This window comes from Oncorhynchus masou, chromosome 30 (assembly GCF_036934945.1).
Source record: "Oncorhynchus masou masou isolate Uvic2021 chromosome 30, UVic_Omas_1.1, whole genome shotgun sequence".
NCBI lineage: Eukaryota > Metazoa > Chordata > Actinopteri > Salmoniformes > Salmonidae > Oncorhynchus > Oncorhynchus masou.
This window is the reverse complement of record NC_088241.1, coordinates 27,231,999-27,254,853: the sequence shown is the minus strand read 5'-3', so window position 1 is coordinate 27,254,853 and position 22,855 is coordinate 27,231,999. Positions and strand designations below refer to the sequence as shown.

At 41.8% G+C, this 22,855-nt stretch overlaps 1 long non-coding RNA gene across 2 annotated transcripts in view; it reads left to right on the top strand.

The window, feature by feature from the left end:
* Window positions 1-1,535: 1,535 nt before the first annotated feature.
* LOC135522461 (uncharacterized) overlaps window positions 1,536-22,855 on the top strand; it is a 79,480-nt gene continuing 58,160 nt past the window's right edge. Inside the window, exons 1-2 of one of the 2 annotated variants that reach the window (XR_010452684.1) lie at window positions 1,536-1,717; window positions 4,675-5,341. This is a non-coding gene — a long non-coding RNA (uncharacterized LOC135522461). Of the gene's footprint in view, window positions 1,718-4,674; window positions 5,342-22,855 lie in introns of those variants that run through there. The other variant, XR_010452683.1, reaches the window with a different exon arrangement.

The following is a 22,855-nucleotide window of genomic DNA, read 5'->3' as shown; positions in this document are numbered from 1 at the left end:
TGCAGTTTTCCTATTGTCCCTAAATCAAACAGCTGCCTATCAGCCAAATGCAAATTATCTGATAATGTGATAATATCTTAACATATGTCAGTTAACCTAAGAATTAAGATTATAAGTGACATTCTTAGGTTATCGTTTAATTTCCTATAGTGCACCTTGTTAGGGGATCCTCTGGGTTTGCTTTCAAGATAGGCCTACCGCTGAGTTTTCCATTGCATTGGACTGGGTCTTTTCCCCTATGTCTAACATGTAGTGCGATACATTTTCATTGACAACAAGGTCATCCAATGAGCAAATTTGTTAGAAATTCCATCATCCCCTTAGAAGTTATGTCCAAAAGGATGTTATTATCTGGTATTAATAGATGCAGCCCTAGGAAGACAAAATCAGCTATTGATAATTGCAAGGAGTATACCGCAGCTACTGTATCGATCGGCGTGTCCTCCATTCCCCTGGTATAGAGAGATAAGAAGACAGACTCTTTAGAGCAATATCATTTATTTTGACCTATCTGCTTGCTACAGACTTATGATGAATAGCTAGAGTGGCTAAAGTCCTTTATCACAAAAGTTGCCCCTTGATATAATATTGATTCTTTATAACTAGCTTGCCACACAAAAATCAAACTGTCCACTTGGCCATCATCATCATCAATATCATCACAAAGGCAGGGGAATGAAGATCCCCTGTGCCTTCTAAAGGGAGCTCTCACAATCTCATCTCTAATCTTTACTTCGCTGATGATGAAAGGAAAAGAAAAGAGACAAAATGCTATTTAATCCTGTACACACACACCGTGTGTAGGAAGACACAATTCGATCAGTAGTATTGTCGACTGGAGAGGCTTTATGTTGAAATTGTTAATTCATTTTACGTGCGTTTTTGATTGATGTGTCCTGTTGGCGCGCGCGTCTCATCTCATGTCTCCACAAACGTCAATCTCCAAAAATGACAACACTGTTCAAGTTCAAACCTACCGTAACCTTCTGTCAATTTCACCTGCGTGAGACTAGCACTGTGGGAGGCACTTGCCAAGTGACTTGGTTCACTGATTCATCACGTTAAAATAACTAATACTCTGGGCCTCCCGCCCACTCCTTCACTCCAAAACGAGATTCCTGTTACCATTCTTATGATGCAGTTATGGCGTATTCTTTGAAGATTGAGTTTGATATTTATTTAAAGGGAGCATCGGGGTTGATAAATGTGTAGTTTAGTTTGCATTGGATTAAACAAATATGGAGATTTAATCAATAACACAAATAGCCTACCAAACACAAGCATAACATATAAGTATAACTATTTTATAAACCTAATATGGGAAATCCAACTCTTCTGCCTTTTAAAACTGTTAGCATAATGACGACTGTATTAGGCCAACAATAACATGTTTGTTGCATATACGCTATTAACGGTGAACTGTCTGTATCCGCTCCTCGAGGGCGAGTGCACTGGTAAAAGGGAGGGAGAGAATGAGGGAAACAAGAAACACGTAATCACCCAAATAACCGTTTTAGTCCTTTCCCCCTGGATTTGTGTCTTAAGGTAAGAACAGGGCACTTCTACTGCTGGTACTGTATTGTTAACATGAAATATACCGGCTGACTTTTATTCCATACTCCTTTTAAACACCCTGCGCTGAACAGATAGCCTACAGTATATACTTCAAAGGATACTACTCCGGAGGCCACGAGACTGTTCCAATGGGACTTAAAGGGTAAGTGTTGCTTTACAGTCGTAGTTGTAAAGGGGAGGTAGCCTATTGCATGCATAGTGATGAATAAGAAAATTAAAGTAATCTTCGTCATTTATCCTATATAGAGGTGTGGTAACAAACGTGTTTGTATGGGGAGGTCATTTATCTGTTGGAGGTAATACATCATAATTAATCACGGTATTTTGAGGCAAATATCTGAAGTTGTCAGTGTTTCGTTACGTCTGTGATTGAAACCATGCGTAGTCGTTCATGTCTCTTGAGCATATTTGGTAAAGCACAGAAAGAGTTCCCATTGCTGTGATTTCAAATCTGATAGGATGCGTTTTACAAGCCGCCTCCAGCACCAATGCGCATAGTTTTGTCTGGGGCTAAACATTTCATCATAGGCCACAGCTGTGAAGTAAGTTGTCTTGCTGGTCTTTGTTTCTGATATGGAGATGAAATAGATGACTATATCCAATACAAAGATTACAGTGGTCTTTTTTATTAAATGCTTTTGTATTTGTTCTTAGCCATCCTCTTTTCTGGATGTATTATATTACAGACCCATACCAGTTCATGTCATGGTACTCCAAATGTATTTGTTTATGTTTAAATCTGTGGTTAATGTTTCATTTTGAGGACACCACACCTTAACACCAGCTCTCACAGGCTCATATCAGAATTAGATGTTCATCCCCAAAAGTCAAATTTCAAAGTTTTCTAAAAGTCAAATTTCAAAGTGTTTAAGGTTAAGTTCAGGAATTACCTCAAAGGTTAGGCATTAACTCCGAATGGTTAAGGTAGGTGTTAAGGTTTGGGATAGGGCTTCAAACTAAAATATCAAAAACAACTTTCTAATCAGAGTCAGATGCCTAGTCATCTGCCACCCCATCCACAAAGCCCTAGTGTAACCGATGTGAAAGGGCTAGCTAGTTAGCGGTGGTGCGCGCTAATAGCGTTTCAATCGGTGACGTCACTTGCTCTGAGCCCTTGAAGTAGTGGTTCCCCTTGCTCTGCAAGGGCTGCGGTTTTTGTGGAGCGATGGGTAACGGTGCTTCGTGGGTGTCAGTTGTTGATGTGTGCAGAGGGTTCCTGGTTCAAGCCTGGTTATGGGTGATGGGACGGACTAAAGTTATACTGTTACATTGGTGCCGTGACCCGGATCACTGGTTGCTGTGGAAAAGGAGGAGGTCAAAAGGGGGGTGAGTGTAACAGATGTGAAATGGTTAGCGGAGGTGCGCGCTAATAGCGTTTCAATCGGTGACGTCACTTGCTCTGAGACCTTGAAGTAGTGGTTCCCCTTGCTCAGCAAGGGCCGTGGCTTTTGTGGAGCGATGGGTAACAATGCTTCGTGGGTGACTGTTGTTGATGTGTGCAGAGGGTCCCTGGTTCGAGCCCGGGTATGGGCGAGGGGATGGACTAAAGTTATACTGTTACACTAGCAAAACCGAAACCTACTTGACGGTAACAGTACTCACTGTTGCCCCTAGTGGTCGGCTTCCACGTCCGATACCGACCTGTATCATGGGTGACCTGACTGTGAATGCCAGATACACAGACACACAAGCCTATATATACAGACTGTTCAAATTTGTTGGTACCCCTTCCACAAATAACAAAGGATGCACAATCTTCTCTGAAATAACTTGAAACTTACAAAACTAATTGGCATCCACCATTGTGTATTCCATATTTAATATAAATCAGACTTTGCTTTAGATTTTTTTTATTCAACATATTGTAAATAAAAAAACAAATAAATTGCATGGACAAAAATGATGGGACCCTTAACCTAATATTTTTTTTGCACAACCCTTAGAGGCAATCACTGCAATCAAACCTTTTCTGTAGCTCTCAATGAGACTTCTACACCTGTTAACAGGTAGTTTGGCCCACTCTTCCTGAGCAAACTACTCCAGCTGTCTCAGGATTGATGGGTGCCTTATCCAGACTGCAAGTTTCAGCTCTTTCCATAGATGTTCGATAGGATTCAGATCAGGATTCATAGAAGGCCACTTCAGCATAGTCCAATATTTTGTTCTTATCCATTCTTGGGTGCTTTTAGCTGTGTGTTTGGGGTTGTTATCCTGTTGGAGGACCCATGTCCTGCGACTGAAACATAGCTTTCTGACACTGGGCAGTACGTTTTGCTCCAGAATGCCTTGATAGTCTTGAGATTTCATTGTGCCCTGCACAGATTCAAGGCACCCTGTGCCATGCGCAGCAAAGCAGCCCCAAAACATAACCGAGCCTCCATGTTTCACTGTACTGTAGGTATGGCGTTCTTTTCTTTGAAAGATACATTTTTTCATCTGTGAACATAGAGCTGATGTGACTTGCCAAAAAGCTCCAGTTTTGACTCATCTGTCCAAAGGACATTCTCCCAGAAGCATTGTGGCTTGTCAATATGCATTTTAGCAAATTCCAGTCTGGCTTTTTCATGTTTTTCTTTCAGAAGTGGAGTCCTACTGGGTCATCTTCCATGGAGCCAACTTTCGCTCAAAAAGCGATGGATGGTGCGATCAGAAACTGACATACCGTCACCTTGGAGTTCAGCTTGTATCTCTTTGGCAGTTATTCTTGGTTCTTTTTCTACCATTCGCACTATCCATCTGTTCAATCTGGGGAAGATGTTCCTCTTGCAGCAATGCCCAGGGAGGTTTGCTACAGTTCCATGGACCTTACACTTCTTAATAATGTTTGCAACTGTCGTCACAGGAACATCAAGCTGCTTGGAGATGGTCCTGTAGCCTTTACCTTTACCACGCTTGTCTATTTTCTTTCTGATCTCAGGCAAATCTCTCCTCAGCTTTCTCTGGTCCATGTTCAGTGTGGTGCACACAATGATACCAAACAACACAGTGACTACTTTTCTACATCTAAATAGGCTGAATTACTAATTACAATATTGGAGACGTGTGATACTAATTAAATGAACAAATTAGTTTGAAATATCAAAACCTTTTCCTCCTCAGGAGACTGAGGAGGTCCCCAGATCCTTAAAAGGGTCTACAGCTGCACCATCAAGAGCATCCTGACCGGTTGCATCACCGCCTGGTATGGCAACTGCTCGGCATCTGACCGTAAAGCATCTACAGAGGGTAGTGCGAACGGCCCAGTACATCACTGGGGCCAAGCTTCCTGCCATCCAGGACCTATATAATCGGCGGTATCAGAGGGAAGCCTGTAAAATTGTCATAGACTCCAGTCACCCAAGTTATAGACTGTTTTCTCTGCTACCACACATCAAGCAATACCGGAGCGCCAGGTCTAGGACCAAAAGACTCCTCAACAGCTTCTATTGCCACCAATTTACATTGAAACCCCTCCCCCTCCCTTTGTACACTGCTACTCACTGTTTGTTTGTTATCTATGCATAGTCACTTCTCCCCCACCTACATGTACAGATTACCTCAACGAGCCTGTAACCCTGCACACTGACTCTGTACCGGTGCCCCCTGCCCTGTATATAGCCTCGTTATTGTTATTCTTATTGTGTTACTTTTTATTTTAGCCTACTAGGTAAATCTTTTCTTAACTCTTCTTGAACTGCACTGCTGGTTAAGGGCTTGTAAGTAAGCATTTCACGGTAAAGTCTAAACTTGTTGGATTAGACGCATGTGACAAATAAAGTTTGATTTGATATTTTTCTTTGCTTTTTTTGAGCTGGTCTTGTCATAATATGGTCTTGGTCTTTTACCAAATAGGGCTGTCTTCTGTATCCCACCCCTACCTTGTCACAACACAACTGATTGGCTCAAACGCATTAAGGAAAGAAATTCCAGAAATGAACTTTTAACAAGGTACACCTGCTAATTGATATGCATTCCAGGTGGCTACCTCATGAAGCTGTTTGAGAGAATGCCAAGAGTGAATAGGTGTGTCCAAACCTTTGACTGGTACTGTATATATATATATATATATATATATATATATATATCACACACACACCTGTTGCCAGAACCTTGCAAAAGTGTGCAACTGCAGCCTGCAGTTTGGGGCGTTCCTGTGTCCTTCACCCCCCAGCATCCCATTGGTTCCTGCATGAACCCCCTCGAGCACGACATCTTCATGCTTGTGTGACACTTATGAATCTGCACAACAGACGGGGGTGAAGGACATTGTGTACCGGTCGCCCCCGCCACCCTCTAGCACAGCAGTGACACTGTGTGCTAGCTTGCTAGGTATTTGACTATTTACATGAACAATACTGTCTGATTTACGTATCAGATGTTATAGCATAATCAGTATTAAGTGATTTGACCCAAAACTGCATGGTGATCATGACATGTTTACCCTGTTTCAAATTAGGCGAGATTAACTAGAGATAAGTCAAATTTGATCTGACTGGCCCAACAAGCCTAATTAAAATGAATTGAATTGACCAATTTAATCTGCTACTGTAATTACATTTGTAGCTTGGGTGTAATTGGACTTTGAGTTGGCACGGTAGACACAGTGAAATGTTCATCGTTTCCAAGAAAGAACATGTCAAATTGGTTGTGAAAGGCAACCTGACGCATTGACAGGACTCCTGTGTTACCAGCTCATCACACAAACAAAGCATATTTAGTGGATCTGTCAGTGTCAGACAATATTGTGGCACGTGTTGGGAAGCGAGATGAAGCGCCCTGAAGACAGAGTGATGAAGGAGAAGGCAATATATAGATATTTTTATAGTGCAAGCCAAACAGAGAGAGGGTATGGCATAAGAGGATGGCAGAGAACATTCAGGGATGAGTCACTGACAGAGGTAGAAAGAAGAACAGTTTTTAGAAGGAAAGAGAGGAGGGTCTAGTGTGAGAAGGTTATACCGGACACTTGACTGTGTTCTTCCTGTGGCATGTAATGTCACGTAATGCAATGTGTCAGTTTCATCATAGTGTGATTCTGATCCTTGTCCCAGGGGTCAGGGCTATGGCATATTATACTCGGACCAGGGTTGGGATCAATTCCATTTAATTTCCAGTCAATTCCAAAGTACACATAAATTCCAATTCTTTTCAATGAGGAACATTTAGAATTAGAATTTGGTTTACTTTCCGAATTGACTGGAATTTTAAATGGAATTGACCCCAACACTGACTCGGACTATACCTTTGACTGAGAGAGTTCAACTCAGCTCTAAAATGATGGGCCCTAATAGACTCTTAGACCAACTTTAATCTCAAATCCTCAAGGATGAACCTCTCACACTCCAGAACGCTTCACAATCCTAGTGAATGCTGCTCCCTGCTAGTGTAGTCTGGATCACTTAGTGCAATGATTGAACCAGGGCCTAACATACTATATCCTGTATATTTCCACCGCATTTAGAGAAGTATCATAGTAATGTTTTTAAAAATCTTTTTACAATGTACTTATTTTAATTGCTTAGAATCCATGTCAAATTCTGGCAATAACGACAGAAAATCACATTGAAAGTTAAAGTTCTATTGATTCTTTCTGCCTCTCTCTGTTTTTTGTCTGTTGGAAAGTGTGGTCTGGGATGTCAGTGACGAGTGACTGAATATGAAATAATGCTGTGAGTTTCACAGGCATGAAATCAGGAGCATCTCTTTTAAGATAAAGCTGTTTGTGTATGTGAGAGCGTGTGTGGGGCCAGCTACTAAAATTGGTCTGGTCACCCCAGATCCACGGTAGAATTTGACGTTCATCCAGGTCCCCAGAACATCGGGAGATGACTTGAATAATGGCCACAAGGGGAAAAACATTTTAAAAAACACTCTAGCTGTCACGCCACGACCTTAGAGAGCTGTTTTATTTCTGTTGGCCTGATATGGTTCCCAATCAGAGACGGCTGTTTATCGTTGTCTCTGATTGGGGATGATATTTAGGCAGCCCTTTTTCCCACTTTCTGGTGTCTGGACCTGGACGATGTTTAGTTGCCTGTCTGCACTAATTTGTATAGCTTCACGTTTCGTTCGTTGGTTTTGTTAAGTGTTTCATTCATTTAAAGAGAATGTACGCATACCACGCTGCGCCTTGGTTTCACACATACGACGATCGTGACACTAGCAAGGTGCGAGCATACATTGCTAGGCACTCGTTTTTAGTTTTCTTGTTGTTAAACCAATTCCAAACCTTAGCCCTTAACTTACAGGTCACAAGCAAATGTTTCCCTGTTTCTCCAAACCGTTCTTTATACAAAAGCTAAATACATCATACAATGACCTGCAATAATATAATGCTCAAGGTAGATTTTGTCTACTTGACATAACACTCAGAGGCACAGCTAGCTGTCAACATGCTCCTTTGTAATACTCGGTAATGATAGTTCAGTTATAGGATTTTATTGCACAACCTGCTCACCTGCTCGATATTGTACTGTTGAGAACAAAATCGGAACACTATTTCACGTTTTACATTTGAATTTCAAAGTAGATTTCAATTTTCACTAGTGCTGTACTGTGACATTCATGGTCAGTCAGATTTATGTAAATTAACCAGGGGAGATCTTGATCATGGATGTTCTTGGCTAACCTAACCACACTTGGGCTAGCTAATTTGTATTAGCTAGCTATCCAGCTAGCATACCTTGTGTCCACAGTACAATTGACAGAAAGGGACTAGCTAGCTATATATGGTCAAATTTGAGCAGAAATTGCTGAATTATTTTCATGTGGTAATCAGCCACGTTTTGGTTAGCTAGTTAGCTTACTGGCTGCAGCACTGATGTCTGTACACTGAAAAAATATATAAATGCAACATTTTCAAGGATTTTACTGAGTTACAGTTCATACATGGAAATTGAAATACATTAGGCCTGAATCTATGGACTTCACATGACTGTTGATACAGATTGATCTGTTGATCACAGAAACCTTTACAAAAAGGTAGGGGAGTGGATCAGAAAACCAGTCAGTATCTGGTGTGGCCACCATTTGCCTCATGTAGTGTGTCACATCAGGTTGTTGATTGTGGCCTGTGGAATATTGTCCCACTCGTCTTCAATGGCTGTGCGAAGTTGCTGGATATTGGTGGGAACTGGAACACGCTGTTGTACACGTCGATCCAGAGCATTCCAAACAGGTTCTATGGGTGACATGTCCGGTGAGAATGCAGGCCAAGGAAGAACTGAGACTTTTTCAGCTTCCAGGAATTGTATACAGATCCTTGCGACATGGGGCAGGTCATTAGCATGCTGAAACATAAGGTGTGGCGGTGGATGAATAGCAGGACAATGGGCATCAGGATCTCGTCACAGTATCTCTATGCATTCAAATTACCATCGATAATATGCAATTGTATTAATTGTCCATAGCTTATGCCTGCCCGTACCATCAACCCACCCGCTACCATTGTAACTCTGTTCACAACTTTGACATCACCAAACCGCTCGCCCACATGACGAATGTCTGCCATCTGCCCGGTGAAGTTGACACTGGGATTCATCTGTGGAGAGCACACTTCTCCAGTGTGCCAGTGCTCATCAAAGGTGAGCATTTGCCCACTGAAGTCAGTTACGACGCCGAACTGCAGTCAGTTCAAGACCCTGGTGAGGACGACGAGCATGCATGTGAACTCCACTGAGACAGTAATTATTCTGTTGTGCAAACCCACAGTTTCATCAACTGTCGGGGGCTGGTCTCAAAATATCCCGCAGGTGAAGAAGCCGGTTGTGGAGGTCCCGGGCTGGCGAGATTACACGTGGTCTGCGGTTGTGAGGCCAGTTGGACGTGCTGTCAAATTCTCTAAAACAATTTTGGATGTGGCTTATGTTAGAGAAATTAACATTCAAAGACCTGCAAACAGCTCTGGTGGACATGTCTGCAGTCAGCATGACAATTGCGTGCCCCCTCAAGACTTCAGACATCTGTTGTATTGTGTTGTGTGACAAAACTGCACATTTTAGAGGGGCCTTTTATTGCCCCCAGCACAAGGTGCACCTGTGTAATGATCCTGCTGTTTAATCAGCTTCTTGATATGCCTTTCCTGTCAGGTGGTTAGATTATCTTGGCAAAGAAGAAATGCTCACAAATAAATAAAATCAAACCTAATCAAAAGATCGTACAGTGTAATGCTTACTTACAAGCCCTTACCCAACAATGCAGTTAAGAAAAATATGTGTCAAGTAAAAAATAAGAAAGTAACAAATATTTAAAGAGCAGCAGTAAAATAACAATAAAGAGACTATATACAAGGGGTACAGAGTCAATGTGCAGGGGCACCGGTTAGTCGAGGTAATTGAGGTAATATGTACATGTAGGTAGAGTTAAAGTGGCTATGCCTAAATAATAAACAAAATAGCAGCAGCATAAGGGGAGAGGAGGTAATACAAATAGTCTGGGTAACCATTTGATTAGCTGTTCAGGGGTAGAAGCTGTTGAGAAACCTTTTGGTTCTGTTCTTGGTGCTCTGATACCGCTTGCCGTGTGGTAGCAGAGAGAACAGTCTATGGCTAGGGTGGCTGGAGTCTTTGACAATTTTTATGGCCTTCCTCTGACACCGCCTGGTATAGATGTCCTGAATGGCAGGAAGCCTGGCCCCAGTGATGTATTGGGCTGTACGCACTACCCTCTGTGGTGCCTTGCAGTCGGAGGCTGAGCAGTTGCCATACCAGGCAGTGAAGCAACCAGTCAGGATGCTCTCGATGGTGCAGCTGTAGATCTTTTTGAGGATCTGAGGACCCATGTCAAATCTCCTGAAGGGGAATAGATTTAGGTTTTGTCATGTCCTCTTCACGACTGTCTTGGTGTGCTTGGACCATGATAGTTTGTTGGTGATGTGGACACCAAGGAACTTGAAGCTCTCAACTTGAAGCGGTCCTCCTTTTCCTGTAGTCCACAATCAAATTTGTGCACGAAAGTTGAGAGAAATAACCTTTCCATGCATATGGAACATTTCTGGGATCTTTTATTTCAACTCATGAAACATGTGACCAATACTTTACATGTTGCGTTTATATTTTAGTTCAGTGTACATGTGTTGTGTCATACATCTTATCATCTTATCAAGTCTTATCAATTAAAATACACTGTCTGGCTATAACTAGCTAGGTCATATCTCATTATTTGCATGTGATTAATTATTGTTGACATGTATGTTTATTTCCCAGATATACAAGTGTCTTCTCACATCATGTCAGTATCGCTTGTTTAATTTCTGATACACAAAATTACTCAAAGCCTTGTCTCTGGTTTGTGTTCCTGGCAGTAAGCCATAGTTCTTTTATTTTTTGCCCTCAAATGATGTAATCCTTGCATTCTATGGCCAGAAAATGACATCTTCACCAAAAATTAGAAATAGACAAAAATGTTGTTGAGGCTTATTTAATGAAGCCTAAATGAGCATTATTATTTAGTGTTGTGCTTTTTGTGGAGACCTTTGACTGTCTCCTTTAACCATTCAGAAATAATGTTTAAACTTAACCGTCAAGTTGTTTCTGCTTTAACCCTATCCCAAACCTTAGCCCCTAACCAGTCAGAATTAATGCCTAAACTTAACCACGTCAAAACTCGACATTTGTCCCAGAACGTCGGGAGATGAAGTCAGACCGTGAGATCTTATTGTGTGTGTGTGTGTGTGTGCGCGCAAGAGGGTGCTTACATGTGTGTGTACACATCTGTGCGTGTACACATCTGTGTGTGTGTGCATGCATACGTGTGTATGGAGTATATGTGTGTGGCAGAGGTGGCCGTTAGATATATCCAGTGTTGAAGGAACATAGCCAGTGTGGAGGAGAGGTTGTACAGCAACTAGTTCCGAGGCCTTGGTCTGGTCAGCTGTGGCTCTAATGCCATTTCTAAGAACAATAAGCAGAAAAGGGCTAAAGCCTCAATGATGACACTTAATCGCATTGGAATTCCTTGCCTGATCTTGGAAAGATATTAACCACTCGACAGGTGACACCGGGTGCATGGGTGCTTATGTGTCTCCCTGCATTTTCGTCTGTGTTTTTCTGTGTGTGCTTGTGTGCATGCACACAAACATCTAAAGTAGTTTTTGAGTTCAGTCTTTAATATGTAAGTGTATTTTAGAAAAAAAAATGACAAGGACATTATGAATCATTTTACGATTGTTTGTTTAATAAACGATGAATTGATTGCTATTAAGAGATGTGAAATAACAAAGAGGGACTTATGGAAAATCTCCGTTGATGTTTTATACACCAACATTCAAGTATAGTGACAATTTACTTGTTCATAATTGTAACGTAAGTTCATATACTGTACAGTAAGTGATGCTAAACGTACCCAACTTAAATCTGAGAAGTCTAGCATAAGAGAGGCATGTTAGCATAGGAGATGTACTTATGGTGGTCGAATATAGTGAGGCTGAGAGACTGTCTGTGTTTGACAGGAGGCAGACCATTGGGGGCAGGGATCTGGGGTCTCTAGACTAGTGATATGTGTGCCACATTGTCTGTTCAATAGAGGCCTTTGCATTTTTAAACAGCATCAGTTACCTCAAACTGTCATTGTTTGGTCACCATTGGCCTTGCTTAATCCTGGTAAGTGCATATCTGACAGTGTAGAGAGGGATGGATAGTGTTCAGGTGACTTAACTAGCCATGTGTTTTATTAGAAATTAATATCACAACATTCAGTCATTTTTTATAGTGGGTAGGGGTTAACAAGGTGCATGTGTTTGCACACTCTTGTGTGTGTGCATGTGTGGCGTTTGAGAAAGAGAGCGATTGCCCACACAGATTCTTTAAACATGAGTAGTTAGTTGTTGTTGTAATGAATGCACCAATCCGCTAAGCTGGAAAATGTGTGTTCCTGCGAGCACTTCTCCAATGACTGTTTCCTTTCAATCCACATTACCTTATCTGGCATCAGCCATATTTTATTGAACTCCCTTGGTCTCTACCACGGAGGTGGGTTTCAATACAAACAAGTACGGTCTATTGAAAGGCTTGGGCAGCCCTTGGGTGCCCTAAAAGCAGAAGCAAAAAGTAACTTAAGCTGATTACTACTCAATGCGAACAAATGGGTTGTCTGGAAGCTGGTAAATGGAGAAAAAACTGTGTTGCTCACCGAAGTCCATGGGACCAATCCACATACATCCAATCCACATAAATCAGAGAACACTGCACTCATCTTAGATGGAGGATTTTTATTTTTTACATTTAACCTTTTTTTAACTAGGCAAGTCTTCTTATTTACAATGATGGCTTACTGGGGACTATTTGGTTAACTGTTCAGGGGCAGAGCGACAGAATTTATCGAGATTATCGAGAATAATATGATACAAAAAAGAAAGCGATCTGTATTCAGAACAAAACTGTCTCTATTCAAAGCCCCCCCCCCCTCCCCAGAATGCAATACCACAAAAACAACAACAAAAAAGAGCTGCAGACAGGACTGTGGAAAGGCAGAGCATTACTGTGATAATGCGACAGCATCAATTAGAACAACATGGTGTATATGAATCAAAAGGCTAATTAAAAAAGCCCAGGTCACTGTGGTTGCAGCTGGAAACAGCTTTGTGTAAGTGTTCTTGACTTGTTGAATTCATGTCTGGGTTTGCCAGGTCCCGTCTGCTACCTCTCTCTCTTCTACTCTCTCTCAATCTCTCTCTCTCCCTGGAGAGTGTAATCCAGTATCACTTCTTACACTTGGCTGTGCACTCCTCGTCTTTCGAATCTATAGTAACGTTACCTAAAACGTTAACTCCTCACAGAAGCATGCAGCGTTTGCCTTTAAAAAAAAAAATGTTTTCCAAGTCTCGTATTTCACAGGGCACTTGAGCTATTTTGAAAATTGTACCACTGACACGGAAATGTATAAATCACATATAGCATCTGAGGTGTTTCAGAAACAGGGTTACTCATGCAGTGTAGGTGTGTTAATGTTCCATGTTCCTATCTGTCTGCCTTGTGTTTTGGAAGCCTGCCAGATTGAAGAGGAAGAGCACCTATTTTGCTGGGAGGTAATTGCTACACAGAAGCCTTTTGATTGCCAGGATCTTTCACTGGGAACAGCGCCGGCACCCCTTTCCACCTACACCCACCAACAACCTGATTACAAATCAACTTATTGATTTGATGAGTGCAAGATGTTTGCTAATAACTGCTCTCATACCATCTGTTAATCTTTGTTGTGATTAAAGAGGTAATCCCAATATCCATTATTCCCAATGACACTGCCAGGATCTTTCTCTTACGCAAGGGAGAGCAGCTCCAAGGATATCAGTGATCTCCGACTGCAATTGAGAAATCGGCTCCCACCTTCCGCACACCAAACGTGATACAAAAATAATTACAACCCGCACTAAAAGTCCATTACCTCTTATAATCACACAAAATGATTTTTCTTAAATATGATAATAAATCACAGGGCAGATCAATAGCCGGAAGACCAACTGCTATGCACTGATAACGTATCAATCAATATTTAGTATTTCGATTTTAATTAATACCCGACCAGCGTCTAGAGGCCTGTTAAGAGAGAAAATATTATCTCTAAACTGAGAGACAATAAATAAATAGATGAAAAGAATAGAACCCTGTTAGCATGCTCAAGTTGCTCCTTATATCTGTCATCGATTAGTTAGTTGTTTAGCTGTGATTAAGGTGCTAGGAAATTATTTAAAAGAGGGGTAGTGTGTGTGTGTGTCTGGTGGGAGGGGACAGGCAATGTCAGCATCTACAGATGGCCATGTCTCCAGAGCATGCTGGGTATTGAGGCGGGAAAAGCATCACTAAGCACCTGCAGCCAGGATACAAAAACATCCCTGAACACACACACACACACACACACACACACACACACACACACACACACATTCTAAAACATCCTTATTATTGATAGGATTACTATAATCCAATGCACACTTGTAAAACCTGTCATTTGTATTAACACTAACTTAAATTAAAGCATCCAGTAAGATCATGGATCACATTGTATTTCAGTTCTTGAGTCTTGTCATTCACATCGTTAACGTACCTCATATACTGCTGAGCCATTCAATTGAGTTCATTATAGATCAACTGAACAAAGCTATACTTAATTTACAGTATATTCCACAATCTAAATCACACAGACCTAAGGCTTAGCATTAATTGAAGTTCATTTCCTGAACTACTTTGCACTGTACAGTAAAACCCACAATTAATTTGCCATGGCATGACTCTACAGAAACACTTAACGAAATAGTTTCAGAGCATTTAGTCATTACATCCTGAGTATGTTGCACGCACACTTTAAAGAAGCAGTGTACGGGGTAATCTTTCCTTGCTTTTAACTGGTAAATCACTGCTTAAACATAGTCACTCGTTTTTCAACCACTCCACAAATTTCTTGTTAACAAACTATAGGTTGGCTGTCACGCCTTGGTTTTAGTATTTTGTGTTTTAGTTAATTAGTTGGTCAGGCCAGGGTGTGACATGGGTTTATGTTATTGTGTTGTCGTATTGGGGTTTTTGTAGGCATTGGGATTGTGGTTGATTAGGGGTGTGTTTAGTTTAGGTTTGGCTGCCTGAGGTGGTTCTCAATCAGAGTCAGGTGATTCTTGTTGTCTCTGATAGGGAACCGTATTTAGGTAGCCTGGGTTTCACTGTGTATTTCATGGGTGATTGTTCCTGTCTCTGTGTAGTTTCACCAGATAGGCTGTAATTAGGTTTCACGTTCCATTTTGTTGTTTTGTATTTTGTATCAGTTATTTCATGTACCGCGATTCATTCATTAAAAACATGAGTAACCACCACGCTGCATTTCGGTCCGACTTTCTTGCGACAAACGAAGAACGCCGTTACATTGGCAAGTCGGTTAGGACATGTACTTTGTGCATGACACAAGTAATTTTTCCCAAAATTGTTTACAGACAGATTAATTCACTGTAACACAATTCCAGTGGGTCAGAAGTTTACATACACTAAGTTGACTGTGCCTTTAAGCAGTTTGGATAATTCCAGACAATAATGTCAGGGCTTTAGAAGCTTCTAATTGACATCATTTGAGTCAATTGGAAGTGTACCTGTAGATGTATTTCCAGGCCAACCTACAAACACAGTGCCTCTTTGCTTGAAATCATGGAAAAATCAAAATAAATCAGCCAAGACCTCAGCAAAAAAATTGTAGACCTCCACAAGTCTGGTTCATCCTTGGGAGCAATTTCCAAACACCTGAAGGTACCACATTCATCTGTACAAAACAATAGTACGCTAGTATAAACACCATGGGACCATGCAGCCGTCACAACGCGCAGGAAGGAGACCTAGAGAGTAAGGTACTTTGGTGCGAAAAGTGCAAATCAATCCCAGAACAACAGCAAAGGACCTTGTGGAGATGCTGGAGGAAACAGGTACAAAAGTATCTATATCCACATAAATTGAAAGGCCACTGCTCCAAAACTGCTATAAAAAAGCCGGACTACGGTTTGCAACTGCACATGGGGACAAAGATGGTACCTTTGGGAGAAATGTCCTCTCTTCTGATGAAACAAAAATATAACTGTTTGGCCATAATGACCATTGTTATGTTTGGGGGAAAAAGGGGGAGGCAAGCCGAAGAACACCATCCCAACCGTGAAGCATGGGGGTGGTAGCATCATGTTGTGGGGATGCTTTGCTGCACTAGGGACTGGTGCACTTCACAAAATAGATGGCATCATGAGGGACGACAATTATGTGAATATATTGAAGCAACATCTCAAGACATCAGTCTGGAAGTTAAAGCTGGGTTGCAAATGGGTCTTCCAAACAGACAATGACCCAAAGCATACTTCCAAAGTTGAGGCAAAATGGTATTGGTACTGGAGTGGCCATCACAAAGCCTGGACCTCAATTCCATAGCAAATTTGTGGGCAGAACTGAAAAAGCTTGTGTGAGGAAGGAGGCCTACAAACCGGACTAATTTACCAGCTCTGTGAGGAGGAATTGGCCAAAAGTCACCCAACTTATTGTGGGAAGCTTGTGGAAGGCTAACCGAAACATTTGACCCAAGTTAAACAATTTAAAGGCAATGCTACCAAAAACTATTGATTGAGTGTAAGTAAACTTCTGACCCACTGGGAATGTGATGAAAGAAATAAAAGCTGAAATAAATAATTCTCTCTACAGTTATTCTGACATTTCACATTCTTAGACAGGACATTTGTACTAAGAGTAATGTCAGGAATGATGAAAAACGGAGTTTCAATGTATTTGGCTGAGGTGTATGTAAACTTCCGACTTGAACTGTATAAAAAAACAGAAACCATATTTACATACGTTACCATTCAAATGTTTGGGGTCACTTAGAAATGTCCTTGTTTTTGAAAAAAACAACAATTTTTTGGTCTATTTTTAAAATAACATAAAATCAGAAATACACCGTAGACATTCTTAATTTTGGAAATGACTATTGTAGCTGGAAATGGCAGATTTTTAATGGAATATCTACATAGGCGTACAGAGGCCCATTATCAGCAACCATCACTCTGGTGTTCTAATGGCACGTTGTGTTAGCTAATCCAAGATGATAATTTTTTTAAAGGCTAACTGATCATTAGAAAACCCTTTTGCAATTATTTTAGCACAGCTGAAAACTGTTGTCTGATTATAGAAGCAATAAAACTGACCATCTTTAGACTAGTTGAGTATTTGGAGCATCAGCATTTGTGGGTTCGATTACAGGACCAAAATAGCCAGAAACAAAGAACTTTCTTCTGAAATTCATCAGTTTATTATTTTTCAGAGAAATTAAGGCTATTCCATGTGAGAAATTACCGAGAAACTGAAGATCTCGTACAACGTTGTGTACTACTCCCTTCACAGAACAATGCAAACTGGCTCTAACCAGAATAGAAAGAGTAATGGGAGGCCCTGGTGCACAACTGAGCAATAGGAGAAGTACATTAGAGTGTCTAGTTTAAGCAACAAACACCTCACAAGTCATCATCTGGCAGCTTCATTAAAACACCAGTCTCAACATCAACAGTGAAGAGGCGACTCCAGGATGCTTGCCTTCTAGGCAGAGTTCATCTGTCTGGCGTCTGTGTTCTTTTGCCCATCTTAATCTATTATTTTTATTGACCAGTCTGAGATATGGCTTTTTCTTTGCAACTCTGCCTAGAAGGCCAGCATCCCAGAGACGCCTCTTCACTGTTGACGCTGGTGTTTTGCGGACCATTATAGCACGCTTCTGTCTATTGGAGCTGGTCAGTATGTCTAGGTAATCGTGTAAACATGGCTTTTTTTTATTTATTGCATAGTAAAACTGCATAAACCTAATGTCAATTTAAAGTGTACTGTTCCCTAGCTAACATTATGTGTATGCTCTCCACATTCTGGAGGATCAAGTTTTGAAATCAGTGAAATTTAAGTATGATAGCTAAGGAGATGGAGAAAACACCAGTCTGGATTACATCATCAAACTAAGGGCAACCATGCATGGCATCAGACAGGAGGCGCATCCAACCATGATGTTTACTGGTAAAATAGTTTGGCTACATTTCTAATTTTGACAGTGTTTTCATTTCAAGTGTGCTGTTAGCTAGATAACGTTATGTATATGATCTTATTATTCATATTTCAGACATATTTGTTTAACTACTTATAGTCATAGAACCTGGTTGGTTAGCTACCTGCAAATTCATGCAGGGTAGTAATGACATGAGTCGTGATTATGGTCCATTGTTTAGCTAGCTAGCTATATGTCTTAACAAAAAACTCCCCCCAAAAAAACTTGTTTACCAAGCTGTCTTACGTTTAGATCCAGAGCATCCCGAACATGCTCAATGGGTGACATGTCTGGTGAGTATGCAGGCCATTGATGAACTGGGACGGTTTGTCATGCTGAAACATGGAATGGCACGACAATGGGCCTCAGGATTTCGTCACAGTATCTCTGTGCATTCAAATTGCCATAGATACAATGCTATTGCTTATGCCTGCCCATACCATAACCCCACCGCCACCATGGGGAACTCTGTTCACAACCTTGACATCAGCAAAACGCTTGCCCACACGGCACCATACACGTGGTATGCGGTTGGTATGTGGTTTTGAGGCCAGTTGGACAGCCAAATTCTCTAAAACGACATTGGAGAAATGAACAGTAAATTCTCTAGCAACAGCTCTGGTGGACATTCCTGCAGTCAGCATTCCAATTGCTTGCTCCTTAAAAACTCGAGACATCTGTGGCATTGTGTTGTGTGACAGATCTACACAAAACTACACTTTTATTGTCCCCAGCTCATGGTGCACTTGTGTAGTGATCATAATGTTTAGTTAGCATCTAGATTTCATAACTGTCAGGTGGATGGATTATCTTGGCAAGGGAGAAATACTCACTAACAGGATATAAACATATTTGTGCATAAAATTTGAAAGAAATAAGCTTCATGTCTGTATGGACATTTTCTTTGGATCTTTTATTATAGCTCATGAAATGTGGGGCCTTTAACACTTTATGTTGCGTTTACATTTTTGTTCAGTAAATATTTTATTTCATTATTGTATAGCAGCAATTCGTACATTTAATGGAAATCAGTGCGCAAATTATTTAAAAACAGTTATAATTTCACCTTTATTTAACCAGGTAGGCTAGTTGAGAACAAGTTCTCATTTACAACTGCGACCTGGCCAAGATAAAGCAAAGCGAAGCAGTGCGACACAAAAAACAACATAGTTACACATGGAATAAACAAGTCAATAATACAATAGAAGTCTATATGCAATGTGTGCAAATGAGGTAGGATAAGGGAGGTACGACAAATAAATAGGCCATAGTGGTGAAATAATTACAAATATAACAATTAAACACTGGAGTGATAGATGTGAAGGCGATGCGTGTGCAAGTAGAGATACTGGGGTGGAAAGGCACAAAATAAAAAACAGTATGGGGATGAGTTAGTTGGATGGGCTATTTACAGATGAGCTATGTGCAGTGATCTGTGAGCTGCTCAAAGCTAGTGAGGGAAATATGATTCTCCAGCTTCAGTGATTTTTGCAATTCGTTCCAGTCAGCAGAGAACTGGAAGGAAAGGCGGCCGAAGGAGGAATTGACTTTGGGGGTGACCAGTGAAATGTACCTGCTGGAGCGCGTGCTATGGGTGGGTGCTTCGATGGTGACCAGTGAGCTGAGATAAGGTGGGGCATTACCTAGCAAAGACTTATAGATGACCTGGAGCCAGTGGGTTTGGCGACGGATATGTAGTGAGGGCAAGCCAACGAGAGCATACAGGTCGCAGTGGTGGGTAGTACCTATATGGGGCTTTGGTGACAAAACGGATGGCACTGTGATAGACTGGATCCAATTTGCTGAGTAGAGTGTTGGAGGCTATTTTGTAAATGACATCGCCGAAGTCAAAGATCGGTAGGATAGTCAGTTTTATGAGGGTATGTTTGGTAGCATGAGTGAAGGATGCTTTGTTGCGAAATAGGAAGCCGATTCTAGATTTAATTTTGGAGTGGAGATACTTAATGTGAGTCTGGAAGGAGAGTTTAAAGTCTAACCAGACACCTCGGTATTTGTAGTTTTCCACATTCTAAGTCAGAACCGTGCAGAGTAGTGATGCTGGACGGGTTGGCAGGTGTGGGCAGCGATCGGTTGAAGAGCATACATTTAGTTTGACTTCCATTTAAAAGCAGTTGGAGGCCACGGAAGGAGAGTTGTATGGCATTGAAGCTCGTCAACACAGTGTCCAAGGAAGGGCCAGAAGTATACAGAATAGTGTCATCTGCGAAGAGGTGGATCAGAGAATCACCAGCAGCAAGAGTGACATCATTGATGTATACAGAGAAAAGAGTCGGCCCGAGAGTTGAACCCTGTGGTACCCCCGTAGAGACTGCCAGAGGTCCGGACAACAGGCCCTCCGATTTGACACATTGAACTCTGTCTGAGAAGTAGTTGGTGAACCAGGCGAGGCAGTCATTTGAAAAACCGAGGCTGTTGAGTCTGCCAATACGAATGTTGTGATTGACAGAGTCGAAAGCCTTGGCCAGGTAGATGAATATGATGACACAGTATTGTCTCTTATCGATTGTGGTTATGATATCGTTTAGGACCTTGAGCGTGGCCGAGGTGTACCCATGACCAGCTCAGAAACCAGATTGTATAGCTGAGAAGGTACGGTGGGATTCTAAATTGTCAGTGATCTGTTTGTTAGCTTGGCTTTCGAAGACCTTAGAAAGGCAGGGTAGGATAGATATACGTACATGTAGGTCTGTAGCAGTTTGGGTCTAGAGTGTCTCCCCCTTTGAAGAGGGGGATGACCTTGGCAGCTTTCCAATCTTTTGGGGATCTCACACGATACGAAAGAGCGGTTGAACAGGCTAGTAATAGGGGTTACAACAATTTCAGCGGATAATTTTAGAAAGAAATGTTCCATCTGGATTTGGGTGAAGGAGAAGCGGGGAAGCTTGGGCAAGTTGATGTGGGGGGCGCAGGGCTGTTGACCGGGGTAGGGGGTAGCTAGGTGGAAAGAATGGCCAGCCGTAGAAAAATGCTTATTGAAATTCTCAATTATCACAGATTTATCGGTGGTGACAGTGTTTCCTAGCCTCAGTGCAGTGGGAGGAGATGCTCTTATTCTCTATGGACTTTACAGTGTCTCAGAACTTTTTTGAGTTTGTGCTACAGGATGCAAATTTCTGTTTGAAAAAGCTAGCCTTTGCTTTCCTAACTGCCCTGAAAACTTGCATATCGCGGGGGCTATTTGATGCTAATGCAGAACGCCACAGAAGGTTTTTGTGCGTTGTCAGGTCTGGCTTGATCCAAGGGCTATATCTGTTCCTGGTTCTACATTTTTTGAATGGGGCGTGCTTATTTAAGATGGAGAGGAAAGCACTTTTAAAGAATAACCAGGCATCCTCTACTGATGGAATGAGGTCAATATCCTTCCAGGTCGATTTAGAAAGGCCTGCTCGCTGAAGGGTTTTAAGGAGTGTTTGACAGTGATGAGTGGAGGTTGTTTGACCCCAGACCCATTACAGACCAGGCAATGAGGCAGTGATTGCTGAGATCCTGGTTGAAGACAGCAGAGGTGTATTTGGAGGGCAGGTTGGTTAGGATGATATCTATGAGGGTGCCCGTGTTTACGGATTGTACCTGGAAGGTTCATTGATAATTTGTGTGAGATTGAGGGCATCTAGCTTAGATTGTAGGATGGCCGAGGTGTTAAGCATATCCCAGTTTAGGTCACCTAACAGTACGAACTCTGAAGATAGATGGGGTAATCAGTTCACATATGATGTCCTGGGGGCAGAAGGTGGTCTATAGCAAGCAGCAATAGTGAGAGAATTGTTTCTGGAAAGGTGCATTTTTAAAAGTAGAAGCTCAAATTGTTTGGGCACAGGCCTGGCTAGTAAGACAACTCTGAAGTAGATTGCAACTCCGCCCCCTTTTGCAGTTTTATCTGGTTGGAAAAAGTTATAGTTAGGGATGGAAATTTCAGGGGTTTTGGTGGTCGTCCTAAGCTAGGATTCAGACACGGCTAGGACATCCGGGTTGGTAGAGTGTGCTAAGGCAGTGAATAAAACAAACAAACTTAGGGAGTAGGCTTCTAATGTTAACATGCATGAAACCAAAGCTTTTACGGTTACAGAAGTCAACAAATGAGAGCACCTGGGGAATGGGAGTGGAGCTAGGCACTGCAGGGCCTGGATTAACCTCTACATCACCAGAGGAACAGAGGGGGAGTAAGATAAGGGTATGGCTAAAGGCTATAAGAACTGGTTGTTTAGTACGTTCGGAACAGAGAGTAAAAGGAGCAGGTTTCTAAGCACGGTAGAATAGATTCAAGGCATAATGTACAAACAAAGGTATGGTAGGATGTGAATACAGTTGAGGTAAACCTATGCAATGAGTGACGATGAGAGAGACATTGTCTCTGGAAACATCATTTAAGCCAGGTGAGGTCACTGCATGTGTGGGAGGTGGAACTATAGGGTTATCTAAGGCGTATTGAGCAGGGATAGAGGCTCTACAGTGAAATAAGGCAATAATTACTAACCAAAAAAGCAATGGACAAGGCATTTTGACATTAGGGAAAGGCATGCGTAGCTGAGTGATCATAGGGGTCCAGTGAATGGCTCAGGCGGGCAAGAGACATGGTGATTCAGGCAGCTAGAGGACCGGAGCTAGCAAGCTAGTAGAAGGGCCTTAGAGGGACGTTGCGACGGAAGAAGTCAGTAGTAGCCCCCTCGTGCTGTAACATCGGCAGACCAGTCATCGTGGAACAGCAGAGCTCTGTGTGGTGAAAGGGTCCAGGCCAATTGGCAAAATA